This window comes from Rattus norvegicus, chromosome 3 (assembly GCF_021556685.1).
Source record: "Rattus norvegicus strain SHRSP/BbbUtx chromosome 3, alternate assembly SHRSP_T2T, whole genome shotgun sequence".
NCBI lineage: Eukaryota > Metazoa > Chordata > Mammalia > Rodentia > Muridae > Rattus > Rattus norvegicus.
In genome coordinates this window covers 165,755,527-165,772,357 of record NC_141536.1, presented here as the reverse complement: position 1 = coordinate 165,772,357, position 16,831 = coordinate 165,755,527, and positions in this window count along the sequence as shown.

Genomic DNA, 16,831 nt, shown 5'->3' with positions numbered 1-16,831 from the left:
TATTGAAGACCAGTTTTAGGCCGTGGTGGTCCTATAGCACGCATGGGATTATTTCTATCCTTCTGTACCTGTCGAGTCCCATATTTTGACCAATTATATGGTCAATTTTGGAGAAAGTACCATGAGGAGCTGAGAAGAAGGTATATCCTTTTGCTTTAGGATAGAATGTTCTGTAAATATCTGTTAAGTCCATTTGGCTCATGACTTCTCTTAGTCTGTCTATGTCTCTGTTTAATTTCTGTTTCCATGATCTGTCCATTGATGAGAGTGGGGTGTTGAAGTCTCCTACTATTATTGTGTGAGGTGCAATGTGTGTTTTGAGCTTTAGTAAGGTTTCTTTTAGGTATGTAGGTGCCCTTGTATATGGGGCATAGATTTTTAGGATTGAGAGTTCATCTTGGTGGATTTTTCCTTTGATGAATATGAAGTGTCCTTCCTTATCTTTTTTGATGAATTTTAGTTGGAAATTGATTTTATTTGATATTAGAATGGCTACTCCAGCTTGCTTCTTCTGACCATTTGCTTGGAAAGATATTTTTTAGCCTTTCACTCTGAGGTAGTGTCTGTCTTTGTCTCTGAGGTGTGTTTCCTGTAGGCAGCAGAATGCAGGGTCCTCGTTGCATATTCAGTTTGTTAATCCATGTCTTTTTATTGGAGAGTTGAGGCCATTGATGTTGAGAGATATTAAGGAATAGTGATTATTGCTTCCTGTTATATTCATATTTGGATGTGAGGTTATGTTTGTGTGCTTTTCTTCTCTTTGTTTTGTTGCCAAGACGATTAGTTTCTTGTTTCTTCTAGGGTATAGCTTGCCTTCTTATGTTGGGCTTTACCATTTATTATCCTTTGTAGTGCTGGATTTGTAGAAAGATATTGTGTAAATTTGGTTTTGTCATGGAATATCTTGGTTTCTCCATCTATGTTAATTGAGAGTGTTGCAGGATACAGTAACCTGGGCTAGCATTTGTGTTCTCTTAGGGTCTGTATGACATCTGTCCAGGATCTTCTGGCCTTCATAGTTTCTGGCGAAAAGTAGTCTGGTGTAATTCTGATAGGTCTGCCTTTATATGTTACTTGACCTTTTTCCCTTACTGCTTTTAATATTCTTTCTTTATTTTGTGCGTTTGGTGTTTTGACTATTATGTGACGGAAGGTGTTTCTTTTCTGGTCCAATCTATTTGGAGTTCTGTAGGCTTCTTGTATGCCTATGGGTATCTCTTTTTTTAGGTTAGGGAAGTTTTCTTCTATGATTTTGTTGAAGATATTTACTGGTCCTTTGAGCTGGGAGTCTTCACTCTCTTCTATACCTATTATCATTAGGTTTGATCTTCTCATTGAGTCCTGGACTTCCTGTATGTTTTGGACCAGTAGTTTTTTCTGCTTTACATTATCTTTGACAGTCGAGTCAATGATTTCTATGGAATCTTCTGCTCCTGAGATTCTCTTTTCCATCTCTTGTATTCTGTTGGTGAAGCTCGTATCTACAGCTCCTTGTCTCTTCTTTTGGTTTTCTATATCCAGGGTTGCTTCCATGTGTTCTTTCTTGATTGCTTCTATTTCCATTTTTAATTCCTTCAACTGTTTGATTGTGTTTTCCTGGAATTCTTTCAGGGATTTTTGTGACTCCTCTTTATGGGCTTCTACTTGTTTATTTATGATTTCCTGGAATTCTTTCAGGGATTTTTGTGACTCCTCTCTATGGGCTTCTACTTGTTTAATTATGATTTCCTGGAATTCTTTCAGGGATTTTTGCGATTCCTCTCTGTAGGCTTCTACTTGTTCTCTAAGGGAGTTCTTCACGTCTTTCTTGAAGTCCTCCAGCATCATGTTCAAATATGATTTTGAAACTAGATCTTGCTTTTCTGGTGTGTTTGGATATTCCGTGTTTGCTTTGGTGGGAGAATTGGGCTCCGATGATGGCATGTAGTCTTGGTTTCTGTTGCTTGGGTTCCTGCGCTTGCCTCTCACCATCAGATTATCTGTAGTGTTACTTTGTTCTTCTATTTCCGACAGTGGCTAGACTGTCCTATAAGCCTGTGTGTCAGGAGTGCTGTAGACCTGTTTTCCTGTTTTCTTTCAGCCAGTTATGGGGACAGAGTGTTCTGCTTTCGGGCTTGTAGTTTTTCCTATCTACAGGTCTTCAGCTGTTCCTGTGGGCCTGTGTCTGGTGTTCACCAGGCAGGTCTCTTGCAGCAGAAAGGTTGGTCTTACCTGTGGTCCCAAGGCTCAAGTTTGCTCGTGGGGTGCTGACTACGACCTCTCCGTGGTGGCAACAACCAGGAAGATCTGCGCTGCTCTTTCTGGGAGCCTCCGTGCACCAGGGTTCCAGATGGCGTTTGGTGTTTTCCTCTGGCGTCTGAGATGTGCGCAGAGTGCAGTCTCTTCTGGTTTCCCAGGCGTGTCTGCCTCTCTGTAGGTTTAGCTCTCCCTCCCACGGGATTTGGGTGCAGAGAACTGTTTATCCGGTCTGTTCCTTCAGGTTCCGGCCGTGTCTCAGGCACAGGGGTCCTGCTGCTCCTGGGCCCTCCCCCACAGGAACCCAGAGGCTGTATACAGTTTCCTCTTGGGCCAGGGATGTGGGCAGGAGTGGGTAGTGTTGGTGGTCTCTTCCGCTGTGCAGCCTCAGGAGTGCCCACCTGACCAGGCGGTGAGGTCTCTCTCCCACGGGGTTTGGGAGCAGAGAGCTGCTGCGGGCCAGGATCCGCCCAGAGACTTTTCTTAAATCCTGGGGAAAGGGCTTGAATATGCCTCACAAAGTAAAAAGAGAACCAGTAACTGCCATCACTCTCGTGGTTCTCCTAGGACTAGGGGCCACGGGTGCAGGCACTGGCATCGCTTCCCTTGTCACTTCCCATCAATACTATAACCAGCTTAGTGAAGCCATAGATAAGGATATTGCTGAATTAAGAGATGGATTAGCTAACTTAAAAGACTCAGTTGCCTCGTTGTCTGAACTAGTCTTACAAAATAGAAGAGACCTTGACAACAGAACTTTTGCTTGGTCTCCTTCTTCTCTTCACCCCCATTTGGCCCACAGGTAGAAAGCCTCTTCGGGACCCTGTATAACTGGGTCCCCGCTGACGGGGACACTGAGTTGTCTAGCTTCTAGCTACTATAAATAAGACTGCTATGAATATAGTGGAGATTGCATCTTTGCCATATGTTGGAGCAGCTTTTGGGTTTATGCCCTGGAGTGGTATATCTGGTTCCTCAGATAGAACTATTTCTAATTTTCTGAGGAACCACTGGAGTGATTTCCAGAGTGGTATCATCCTAAATGTGGTAACTCAGTCACGAATAAACGCACATGTTATGTGCTCCCTGATAAGTAAATATTGAGAAAAAGCTCAGAAAATCCACGATACCACTTATAGACTATATGAAGGTGAGGAAGAAGGAAGAAGTCCATAGTGTGCATGCTTAGGTTCTACTTAGGAGGGGAAACAAAATAATCATAGGTAGTAGAGGGAGTGAGGATTCTGGAAGTGAGATAGGAGAGGGACGAAAAGGGGATCGCATCAGGTTCCCCAATGGAGGAATGAGGTGTGGAAATAGGAGAACATTACCTAACAATTATATCAATGTTTATTCTTTCATGTTAATGATAAAATAACAGTAGTATTTCATTTTAAGTATAAATTAATACCATCTCTTCATGTTAAAAACAAAATAATATTATTACTGTAGGGGACCTGAAATACACTAAGTGTTGGTCAAATATCTTCTATCTCTAACATCACAGTTATGGAGCTAATACAGGACTTTTGCCGCACTTCACTTTTGTATATTTTCTTGTACACAGAAACTGCATGCCGTGCAGCACATGTAGGAAATATTTGGTAGTTAACCATATGTGCTCAGGCAAACGTAAATTGTTATAATATGCCATGGATTATGTCATGTTATAATATTTTAGAACCAACTTCTATCTCGGGAAAAGAAATTTTAAAAATTAACAAATAGCAAAAGATAGAAAAATGCTGGGAATGGTACAAAAATATTTCAAATGAAGATGGATTTGTATGATTAAATAAGATTTTGTCTTAACAATAATAATGTTCCTTTATGGCAAGTTTGAAAAGAGGTGGCGTATAAAAACCGATAGGAATATCTAATCCAAATATTTCCATTTTTGTTAGCTTTGTTACACTCTAACCACTTGAAAACTGAGTCATAACAAAATCAGGGATTATTTAAAATAGTTGTGGCTTTGAAAGGCATTTATTACATGGTGTTTTGTACATCTGTTCACAACATGTACTATCCTCTGCGGCCAGAAGAGAGCATTAGACCACTTGTGACTGGAGTAACAGATGCTTGTAAGACAGCTTGTGGGTGCTGGGAACCCAACTCAGATCTCCTGGAAAAGCAGCCAGTATTCTTGGCTGCTAAGTCACTGTTCTGTCCCACAGTTTGAATTTTTAATCTATGTTTTATCCATATGATACACAAAAGGTTATGTTTTAAAACCAGCAAAGATTTCATTCTAAGTATTCAACATTCTTAGAGGCATACACAAGCGAGGAAAGAGGACAAAAAAGGGACAGCTAATATTTTGTCCATGGCCCTTGGATGGTAGCCAGTCCCCAGAGGATGATGGGATCCCTTCTGGTTAATTCAGGTGACTTTTTGATAAAGTTTAAACAAATGGGAAAAAAAATCCTCAGTGTTTAATAAACCATGAGCCCCATCTGCAGCTTTGTTTTGAAGCTTGGTGACCTGGTCACCTGCTCCTTTAAACAATCCAAATGGAGACTCGTCCAGCACATCTGAGAAGGTCCTTAAGAAATGTTTTGATTATTCTATAACCTTTCTGCCCACCTTCATCAGAACTCCAGATACTGAACCATACAGGTAATATTCTATTTCCCCACTCATATTCCCTGCTTGCTGAGTCCTCTCAAACAAGCCAAGCTGCACTTATCAGTATCCTAGCCTAGGTAGGATCTCTACTCACCTTAATCAAACCTGGGGTTATTGAGGCAGATCTGGAATCATACAGCCCAAGGATACCCATCAAAACTTCAACACATGAAGATCATCAAGGCAACATCCCATACCTACTATAATACCTACTACAATAGGAACATCCAGGGAATAAAGCCATTCACGTGGCTAAAGGCCCTCAAGAGAACACAATTAACAAAACTCTGGCAATAGGACAACTTCAGAGCACAGTTACTCCACTATAGCAAGCCCTAAATATACTAACAGAATCGAAGCACAGCACAATGACCTCAAATCCAATCTTATAAGGATGACAGAAGGCTTTAAAGGGGAAAGGAATGAATACAGTAAAAGAATACCAGATACTACAATACATCTAGTAGAAGTATTTAAAGAGGAAAGAAATAAATCCGTAAAAAATGTACAATTAAACAGATAATGGCAATAAATTATACATTGCAAGATCTGAATGTAGAAATAGAAGCAATAAAAAAGCACAAATTAAGGAATTCCTGGAGATGGAAAACTTAGAGAAGAGAACAGCAAACACTGAAGCCAGCCTCACCAACAGAATACAGGCATAGAAGAGTGAACCTCAGGATTGAAAAAGAGACTTTCAGGTATTGATACACCAGTCAAAGAAAATCTTAAATATAAAAAGTCCCTTATTCAAAATAACCAGGAAATTTGGGATACCACAAAAAGACTTGACATAAGAATAATGGGAATAGAGGAGGATGAAGCGTCCTAGCTCTAGATCCAAAAAAATATATTCAATGAAATCAGAGAAGAAAACTTTCCGAAAGAAAGAATGACTATAAACATACAAGAAGGCAATAAGGCAACACATAGACTAGATAAGAAAAGAAAATCCTCCTGCAATTTAATAACCATACAAAGAAACTATAGCAGAAGGAAAAAATATTAAAAGCAGCAAAAGAAAAAGGAAACATACAAAGGCAGACACATCAGAATTACAGCAGATTTCTCAACAGAGACGCCAAGAGCTAGGGGAGTTTGGGCAGATATCTTGCGATCTCTAAATAAACCGTAATTGACAACCTATAATATTATAGCCTGCAAAATTCTTAATCACCATTGATGGAGAAAACAACATATTCCAAGACAAACCTAAATTCAGAAAATACATAGCCACAAATCCAGCCATACAGAAAATACTAGAAGGAAAATTCCACACCAAGGAGAATAACTATGTACAAGAAAACACCTTAAATAAGTAATTCTGTGCTAGCAAAACCAAGAGAAGAACATAAAAACAAACAAACATACAGAATACACTAATACCACAAACATCAAAATAAGAGGAATAAAAAAATCACTCATCATTAATATCTCTTAACACCAATAGATCAACAAAACCCAAGAAATAGGTAATGCCATATCAGCAAAACTTTGGATGCAGAAAAAAACCAACAGAGCAACACATACACACACACACACACACACACACACACACACACACACCACTTTCTTATTTAGTGTTTTACTGCTGTGAAAAGACAATGTGACCAAGGCAACTCTCATAAGGGCAACATTTTAACTGATGCTAGCTTAAAGGTTCAGAGCTTCAGTCCATTATCTTCAATGCCAGAATATGGCAGCATGCAGGCAGGCCTGGTGCAGGAGAAAATGTGAGGTCTACATCTTAATCTGAAGGCTACTAACAGAATTGTTGTCTTCCTGGCAGCTAGGATGAAATTTTTTTATAGCCATCATCCCCAGTTACACACACACACACCAACTGGGCCACAGTTACACCAACAGGGCCACACTTTCCAATCATGCCCCTCTATTGGCCAACCATATGCAAACCATCACAACCTCTAATATCAAAATAACAGGAATTAGGAGTTACTGATCATTAATATCTCTCAACATCATTAGACTCAATTCCCCAATGAAACGACACAGGCTGAGAAAGCACATGCAAGGATCAAGTCTACTGTAAAGAAGAAACACACTTCATCCCGAAAGAAAGACATGACCTCAGAGGAAAGTGCTACAAAAAGAAGTTTTCCAATAATGAGACCAAAAATCAAACTGTAGTTGCCACTCTAATGTCTACTAAAATAAACTTTCAACCAAAATGAATCAAAAGGTACAGAGAAGGATACTTCATACACATTAGAGAAAAATTCGACCAAGATGATATCTTACTTCTGAACATCTATGTCTCAAACTCAAGGACACCGCACATCTGTAAAAGAAATATTGCTAAATTATAAATTGCACATCTAATCCCACTGATTAGCAGTGGGAGACTTCAACACCCCACTCTCACATATTGTTTTGTCCTTCTGATAAAATTAAATAGAGAGATAATGAAACTAATAGACTCTATGAATCCAATGGACCTAACACACATCTATAGAATATTCCACCCAAACATAAAAGAATGTATCAATACTTCATGGATCCTTCTTCACAATGGACCATATTGGCATTCACAAAGGAAATGACAACACATACAAGAACATTGACAGAATGCCCTGTATCTTATCAGACCACCATGTATTAAAGCTGGGCTTCAACGACAACAGAAATAATTAAATAGTTCAGACCTATTTCTTCTATGAACAGAGATGCAAAACTTCATAAAATTATTACAAAGAGAATCCATAACATGAAAGACATCATTTTCATGAACAATTAGGCTTCATCCCAGGAATGTTGGTTTGTTCAAAACCAAAAATCCATCAATTTTATCCACCATGTAACAAAATGAAAGGAAAAATTCACATGAGTATCTCACTAGATTTTAAAAAGTTCTTCGAAAAAATTCTACTCCTCTTTATGTAGAAGGTATTAGAGAAATCAGGGATATTGTGCACATACCTAAACATAACCAAAGCAATAAACAGCAAACTAATATGCACCATCAAATTAAATGGAGAGAAACTTGAAACAATTAAATTAAATCAGGGAAAAGATAAAGCTGTCCACTCTCCTTGTATATACTCATTATAGTACATGAAGTTTTAGCTACAAGAATAAGACATCTGAAGGACATCAAGGGAATACTATGTGGGAAAAAGTAGAAGCATAACTATTTATAAATGATAGGATAGTACACATAAGCAATCCCAAAACTTCTAACAGAGAACCCCTAATTCTGATGAATGCCTTCAGCAAAGTGGCTGCTTACAATGTTAACTTGGAGAAACCCACAGCATTCCTTTATACAAATGATAAACAGGATAAAATATTATGGAAACAACACTGGAAAATAGCCACAAAAATACAAACTATCTTTTTTTTTTTATTAACTTGAGTATTTCTTATATACATTTCCAGTGTTATTCCCTTTCCCGGTTTCCGGGCAAACATCCCCCTCCCCCTCCCCTTCCTTATGGGTGTTCCCCTCCCAACCCTCCCCCCATTGCCGCCCTCCCCCCATAGACTAGTTCACTGGGGGTTCAGTCTTAGCAGGACCCAGGGCTTCCCCTTCCACTGGTGCTCTTACTAGGATATTCATTGCTACCTATGGGGTCAGAGTCCAGGGTCAGTCCATGTATAGTCTTTAGGTAGTGGCTTAGTCCCTGGAAGCTCTGGTTGCTTGGCGTTGTTGTACTTTTGGGGTCTCGAGCCCCTTCAAGCTCTTCCAGTTCTTTCTCTGATTCCTTCAATAGGGACCTATTCTCAGTTCAGTGGTTTGCTGCTGGCATTCGCCTCTGTATTTGCTGTATTCTGGCTGTGTCTCTCAGGAGCGATCTACATCCGGCTCCTGTCGGTCTGCACTTCTTTGCTTCATCCATCTTGTCTAATTGGGTGGCTGTATATGTATGGGCCACATGTGGGGCAGGCTCTGAATGGGTGTTCCTTCAGTCACTGTTTTAATCTTTGCCTCTCCCTTCCCTGCCAAGGGTATTCTTTTTCCTCATTTAAAGAAGGAGTGAAGCATTCACAGTTTGATCATCAGTCTTGAGTTTCGTTTGTTCTAGGGATCTAGGGTAATTCAAGCATTTGGGCTAATAGCCACTTATCAATGAGTGCATACCATGTATGTCTTTCTGTGATTGGGTTAGCATACTCAGGATGATATTTTCCAGTTCCAATCATTTGCCTACGAATTTCATAAACTCGTTGTTTTTGATAGCTGAGTAATATTCCATTGTGTAGATGTACCACATTTTCTGTATCCATTCCTCTGTTGAAGGGCATCTGGGTTCTTTCCAGCTTCTGGCTATTATAAATAAGGCTGCGATGAACATAGTGGAGCACGTGTCTCTTTTATAGGTTGAGGCATCTTTTGGGTATATGCCCAAGAGAGGTATAGCTGGATCCTCAGGCAGTTCAATGTCCAATTTTCTGAGGAACCTCCAGACTGATTTCCAGAATGGTTTTACCAGTCTGCAATCCCACCAACAATGGAGGAGTGTTCCTCTTTCTCCACATCCTCGCCAGCATCTGCTGTCACCTGAGTTTTTGATCTTAGCCAATCGCACTGGTGTGAGGTGAAATCTCAGGGTTGTTTTGATTTGCATTTCCCTTATGACTAAAGATGTTGAACATTTCTTTAGGTGTTTCTCAGCCATTCAGCATTCCTCAGCTGTGAATTCTTTGTTTAGCTCTGAACCCCATTTTTTAATAGGGTTATTTGTTTCCCTGTGGCCTAACTTCTTGAGTTCTTTGTATATTTTGGATATAAGGCCTCTATCTGTTGTAGGATTGGTAAAGATCTTTTCCCAATCTGTTGGTTGCCTTTTTGTCCTAACCACAGTGTCCTTTGCCTTACAGAAGCTTTGCAGTTTTATGAGATCCCATTTGTCGATTCTTGATCTTAGAGCATAAGCCATTGGTGTTTTGTTCAGGAAATTTTTTCCAGTGCCCATGTGTTCCAGATGCTTCCCTAGTTTTTCTTCTATTAGTTTGAGTGTGTCTGGTTTGATTTGGAGGTCCTTGATCCACTTGGACTTAAGCTTTGTACAGGGTGATAAGCATGGATCGATCTGCATTCTTCTACATGTTGACCTCCAGTTGAACCAGCACCATTTGCTGAAAATGCTATCATTTATCCATTGGATGGTTTTGGCTCCTTTGTCAAAAATCAAGTGACCATAGGTGTGTGGGTTCATTTCTGGGTCTTCAATTCTATTCCATTGGTCTATCTGTCTGTCTCAGTACCAATACCATGCAGTTTTTATCACTATTGCTCTGGAATACTGCTTGAGTTCAGGGATAGTGATTCCCCCTGAAGTCCTTTTATTGTTGAGGATAGCTTTAGCTATCCTGGGTTTTTTGTTATTCCAGATGAATTTGCAAATTGTTCTGTCTAACTCTTTGAAGAATTGGATTGGTATTTTGATGGGGATTGCATTGAATCTGTAGATTGCTTTTGGTAAAATGGCCATTTTTACTATATTAATCCTGCCAATCCATGAGCATGGGAGATCTTTCCATCTGCTGAGGTCTTCTTCAATTTCTTTCCTCAGTGTCTTGAAGTTCTTATTGTACAGATCTTTTACTTGCTTGGTTAAAGTCACACCGAGGTACTTTATATTATTTGGGTCTATTAGGAAGGGTGTCGTTTCCCTAATTTCTTTCTCGGCTTGTTTCTCTTTTGTATAGAGGAAGGCAACTGATTTATTTGAGTTAATTTTATACCCAGCCACTTAGCTGAAGTTGTTTATCAGCTTTAGTAGTTCTCTGGTGGAACTTTTGGGATCACTTAAATATACTATCATGTCATCTGCAAATAGTGATATTTTGACCTCTTCTTTTCCGATCTGTATCCCTTTGATCTCCTTTTGTTGTCTGATTGCTCTGGCTAGAACTTCAAGAACTATATTGAATAAGTAGGGAGAGAGTGGGCAGCCTTGTCTAGTCCCTGATTTTAGTGGGATTGCTTCAAGTTTCTCTCCATTTAGTTTAATGTTAGCAACTGGTTTGCTGTATATGGCTTTTACTATGTTTAGGTATGGGCCTTGAATTCCTATTCTTTCCAGGACTTTTATCATGAAGGGGTGTTGAATTTTGTCAAATGCTTTCTCAGCATCTAATGAAATGATCATGTGGTTCTGTTCTTTCAGTTTGTTTATATAATGGATCACGTTGATGGTTTTCCGTATATTAAACCATCCCTGCATGCCTGGGATGAAGCCTACTTGATCATGGTGGATGATTGTTTTGATGTGCTCTTGAATTCGGTTTGCCAGAATTTTATTGAGTATTTTTGCGTCGATATTCATAAGGGAAATTGGTCTGAAGTTCTCTTTCTTTGTTGTGTCTTTGTGTGGTTTAGGTATAAGAGTAATTGTGGCTTCGTAGAAGGAATTCGGTAGGGCTCCATCTGTTTCAATTTTGTGGAATAGTTTGGATAATATTGGTATGAGGTCTTCTATGAAGGTTTGATAGAATTCTGCACTAAACCCGTCTGGACCTGGGCTCTTTTTGGTTGGGAGACCTTTAATGACTGCTTCTATTTCCTTAGGAGTTATGGGGTTGTTTAACTGCTTTATCTGTTCCTGATTTAACTTCGATACCTGGTATCTGTCTAGGAAATTGTCCATTTCCTGAAGATTTTCAAATTTTGTTGAATATAGGTTTTTATAGTAAGATCTGATGATTTTTTGAATTTCCTCTGAATCTGTAGTTATGTCTCCCTTTTCATTTCTGATTTTGTTAATTTGGACGCACTCTCTGTGTCCTCTCGTTAGTCTGGCTAAGGGTCTATCTATCTTGTTGATTTTCTCAAAGAACCAACTTTTGGTTCTGTTGATTCTTTCTATGGTCCTTTTTGTTTCTACTTGGTTGATTTCAGCTCTGAGTTTGATTATTTCCTGCCTTCTACTCCTCCCGGGTGTATTTGCTTCTTTTTGTTCTAGAGCTTTTAGGTGTGCTGTCAAGCTGCTGACATATGCTCTTTCCTGTTTGTTTCTGTAGGCACTCAGCGCTATGAGTTTTCCTCTTAGCACAGCTTTCATTGTGTCCCATAAGTTTGAGTATGTTGTATCTTCATTTTCATTAAATTCTAAAAAGTTTTTAATTTCTTTCTTTATTTCTTCCTTGACCAGGTTATCATTGAGTAGAGCATTGTTCAATTTCCACGTATATGTGGGCATTCTTCCCTTATTGTTATTGAAGACCAGTTTTAGGCCGTGGTGGTCCGATAGCACGCATGGGATTATTTCTATCTTTCTGTACCTGTTGAGGCCTGTTTTTTGACCAACTATATGGTCAATTTTGGAGAAAGTACCATGAGGAGCTGAGAAGAAGGTATATCCTTTTGCTTTAGGATAGAATGTTCTATAAATATCCGTTAAGTCCATTTGGCTCATGACTTCTCTTAGTCTGTCGACATCACTGTTTAATTTCTGTTTCCATGATCTGTCCATTGATGAGAGTGGTGTGTTGAAATCTCCCACTATTATTGTGTGAGGTGCAATGTGTGTTTTGAGCTTTAGTAAGGTTTCTTTTACGTATGTAGGTGCCCTTGTATTTGGGGCATAGATATTTAGGATTAAGAGTTCATCTTGGTGGATTTTTCCTTTGATGAATATGAAGTGTCCTTCCTTATCTTTTTTGATGACTTTTAGTTGGAAATTGATTTTATTTGATATTAGAATGGCTACTCCAGCTTGCTTCTTCTGACCATTTGCTTGGAAAGTTGTTTTCCAGCCTTTCACTCTGAGGTAGTGTTTGTCTTTGTCTCTGAGGTGTGTTTCCTGTAGGCAGCAGAATGCAGGGTCCTCGTTGTGTATCCAGTTTGTTAATCTATGTCTTTTTATTGGGGAGTTGAGGCCATTGATGTTGAGAGATATTAAGGAATAGTGATTATTGTTTCCCTTTTTATTCATATTTGGATGTGAGGTTATGTTTGTGTGCTTTCATTCTCTTTGTTTTGTTGCCAAGACGATTAGTTTCTTGCTTCTTCTAGGGTATAGCTTGCCTCCTTATGTTGGGCTTTACCATTTATTATCCTTTGTAGTGCTGGATTTGTAGAAAGATATTGTGTAAATTTGGTTTTGTCATGGAATATCTTGGTTTCTCCATCAATGTTAATTGAGAGTTTTGCTGGATACAGTAACCTGGGCTGGCATTTGTGTTCTCTTAGGGTCTGTATGACATCAGTCCAGGATCTTCTGGCCTTCATAGTTTCTGGCGAGAAGTCTGGTGTGATTCTGATAGGTCTCCCTTTATATGTTACTTGACCTTTTTCCCTTACTGCTTTTAATATTCTTTCTTTATTTTGTGCGTTTGGTGTTTTGACAATTATGTGAAGGGAGGTGTTTCTTTTCTGGTCCAATCTGTTTGGAGTTCTGTAGGCTTCTTGTATGCCTATGGGTATCTCTTTTTTTAGGTTAGGGAAGTTTTCTTCTATGATTTTGTTGAAGATATTTACTGGTCCTTTGAGCTGGGAGTCTTCACTCTCTTCTATACCTATTATCCTTAGGTTTGATCTTCTCATTGAGTCCTGGATTTCCTGTATGTTTTGGACCAGTAGCTTTTTCCGCTTTACATTATCTTTGACAGTTGAGTCAATGATTTCTACGGAATCCTCTGCTCCTGAGATTCTCTCTTCCATCTCTTGTATTCTGTTGGTGAAGCTTGTATCTACAGCTCCTTGTCTCTTCTTTTGGTTTTCTATATCCAGGGTTGTTTCCATGTGTTCTTTCTTGATTGCTTCTATTTCCATTTTTAATTCCTTCAACTGTTTGATTGTGTTTTCCTGGAATTCTTTCAGGGATTTTTGCGATTCCTCTCTGTAGGCTTCTACTTGTTTATTAATGTTTTCCTGTGTTTCCCTAAGTGTGTTCATGTCTTTCTTGAAGTCCTCCAGCATCATGATCAAATATGATTTTGAAACTAGATCTTGCTTTTCTGGTGTGTTTGGATATTCCATGTTTGTTTTGGTGGGAGAATTGGGCTCCGATGATGGCATGTAGTCTTGGTTTCTGTTCCTTGGGTTCCTGCGCTTGCCTCTCGCCATCAGATTATCTCTAGTGTTACTTTGTTCTGCTATTTCTGACAGTGGCTAAACTGTCCTATAAGCCTGTGTGTCAGTAGTGCTGTAGACCTGTTTTCCTCTCTTTCAGTCAGTTATGGGGACAGAGTGTTCTGCTTTCGGGCGTGTAGTTTTTCCTCTCTACAGGTCTTCAGCTGTTCCTGTGGGCCTGTGTCTTGAGTTCACCAGGCAGCTTTCTTGCAGCAGAAAATTTGGTCTTACCTGTGGTCCCGAGGCTCAAGTTCGCTCGTGGGGTGCTGCCCAGGGGCTCTCTGCAGCGGCAGCAACCAGGAAGACCTGTGCCGCCCCTTCCGGGAGTTTCAGTGCACCAGGGTTCCAGATGGTCTTTGGCTTTTTCCTCTGGCATCCGAGATGTGTGTGCAGGGAGCAGTCTCTTCTGGTTTCCCAGGCTTGTCTGCCTCTCTGAAGGTTTAGCTCTCCCTCCCACGGGATTTGGGTGCAGAGAACTGTTTATCCGGTCTGTTTCTTTCAGGTTCCGGCGGTGTCTCAGGCAGGTGTCCTGCCGCTCATGGGCCCTCCCCCACGGGAGCCCAGAGGCCTTATACAGTTTCCTCTTGGGCCAGGGATGTGGGCAGGGGTGAGCAGTGTTGTTGGTCTCTTCCGCTCTGCAGCCTCAGGAGTGCCCACCTGACCAGGCGGTTGGGTCTCTCTCTCACCGGGTCTGGGAGCAGAGAGCTGCTGCGGGCCGGGATCCCAAATACAAACTATCTTGGTGTAACTAATCAAGCAAGTGAAAGATTTGTATGACAAGAAATTCAAGTCCCTGAAGCCAGAAGTTGAAGAAGTTATCAGAAGATGAATAGACTTCCCATGCTCATGAAGAATTATTTTAGCACAGTGAAATGGCCACCTTACCCAAAACAATCTACAGATTCACAACAATCCACATCAAAACTCCAAAACATTTTTTACAGACATTGAGAGAATAATTCTCAACTTAACATGGAAAAACTAAAACACCCAGGATAGTCAAAACTATATTCAGTAATAGAAGAATGTCAGGAGGAATTGCCATCCTTTATCCCAAGCAGTACTACAGAACAGTAGTGACAAACTGCATTATAGTGGTACAGAAACAGACATGTGATCAACAGAATGAATTGAAGACCCAAGAAAAAACCCACACACCTGTGGACACTTGAATTTTGATAAAGAGTACAGCTGGGAATGATTTCACATGTAGCAATGCCTTTCTTCAGTCATGAATCATGGATATTTTACTTAGGAAATCTGGATTCTTTCACACATAGGTTTTCCTACTCCTGTGCTTGCTAAGATAAATCCTCTTCTGAACATGGTCAAATGTAAAAGCAGAGATATTTAAGGGTATTCATAACTCAATGTCATCCAATAGCCCGTGAAAATGATAAAAATGGTGGATACAAATGCCTCTTGACATCATTTTAGACTCCAAATCTTTTTGTAATTCAAGTAAATGACATTGTGAAAGTAGTTTGCTCAGGGACAATCCTACATGTTAATCATGACGTGCGATGTGACAAATAAATGGATCATGCAAGAATTTTCACAGTGGTAAAGGACAGAGAAGAAAAATTCAGTAAAACTTAAGGATAATTTACTGTTTCAGCACTACGTACACTCTTCTTAGAGGAATTATTATTTGTCTCTGAGCTATGACATCATTGTGTCCCTCTGACACACACAAAATTTATTTAAATATGTATTTCTCTGTAACGTATCAAAAAATTGTGCATATATATACTACATAAATATTGTAATGATAGAGACATAGGAAATAATATTTTGAATTCGGAATTAAATTTAAACTTGTGTTAATTAAATGCCGATATATCTCATAGCCTGTTTCATTCAGGAAAAGGCACTGTAATGCTTGCACCAAGCATCTCCTGTTTCAAGTTAGTGTAAAGAGTTCTTAGTATTTATTTTATGAGTTGTGAATAAATGCTGAACAACCAATGCTTGGGCAGCATCAAAGGACAAGGAAAGACTTCCAGTAACAGAAGGGAGGAGGGAAGGATAGCCGCAGTGCTGGCAGCAAAGAAGAATTTGAGCTAGGAGAATGTTGTCTGAAGAACTAGATCAATAATAATAAGTAAGTATTTTGAGAAGGGTTTTGGAGGTAGCAACATTAGCATAGAAAATACGTTTGGATGATTTAATACAACAGCTATTGAGTTCCAAAAAAATCTAATTTTTGCTGTGCAGGTACCACGGTCTAAAACAAGGTAAAGAACATTGCAATATTAATGTTCTGTTTACATTCATAATAAAAATTATTCATGATCAGATATGTATGTATGCAATAAAACTGTGTGTGTATGCATGTGTGTTTATTGTATTTACATGTGTCTGAAACCGCACAGTCCATTCTGTTAGACTTTTCTCTAAGCTACCCCGCCCCCCCCCATAACTTGGCAACAGCCAGATGTACCTGACTCACTATGAATGGGTGGTTTTCCTCTTCCTCTTTCTCTTGCTCTATTCCTTTCTTGTTCTAGATCCTTACCTTCTCCACTTCTGACATTCTCCACATTCACTTCACCCAATATGCTGCACGCTCCTGGCTGGCCTCTATTTCTCTAACATTTCTCTCTGCCTTTTCTATCTCTTCCACCCTCTCAATTCAACTCCCCATGTTCTGTATAAACCCTACTCTATACTATACCATCGTGTGGTTGAACCCTCATGGGACAGGAATGCCCCAGAATGGACCTAAATGGCACCCATTTCACCACAAGTGACTACACATGCAGCAACATATTCCTTCTCTCTCCTTCTTGTTTAAGGAAACACAATTTGGTTTCATGACTGAACATCCCTCCTGTTACCCAGTGGAGAGCCAAGGCTATCTGGCCAACTATGGGGCACCTGCTAACGTCCCCTACCACATGTGGTCATCATAAACATACACATGTC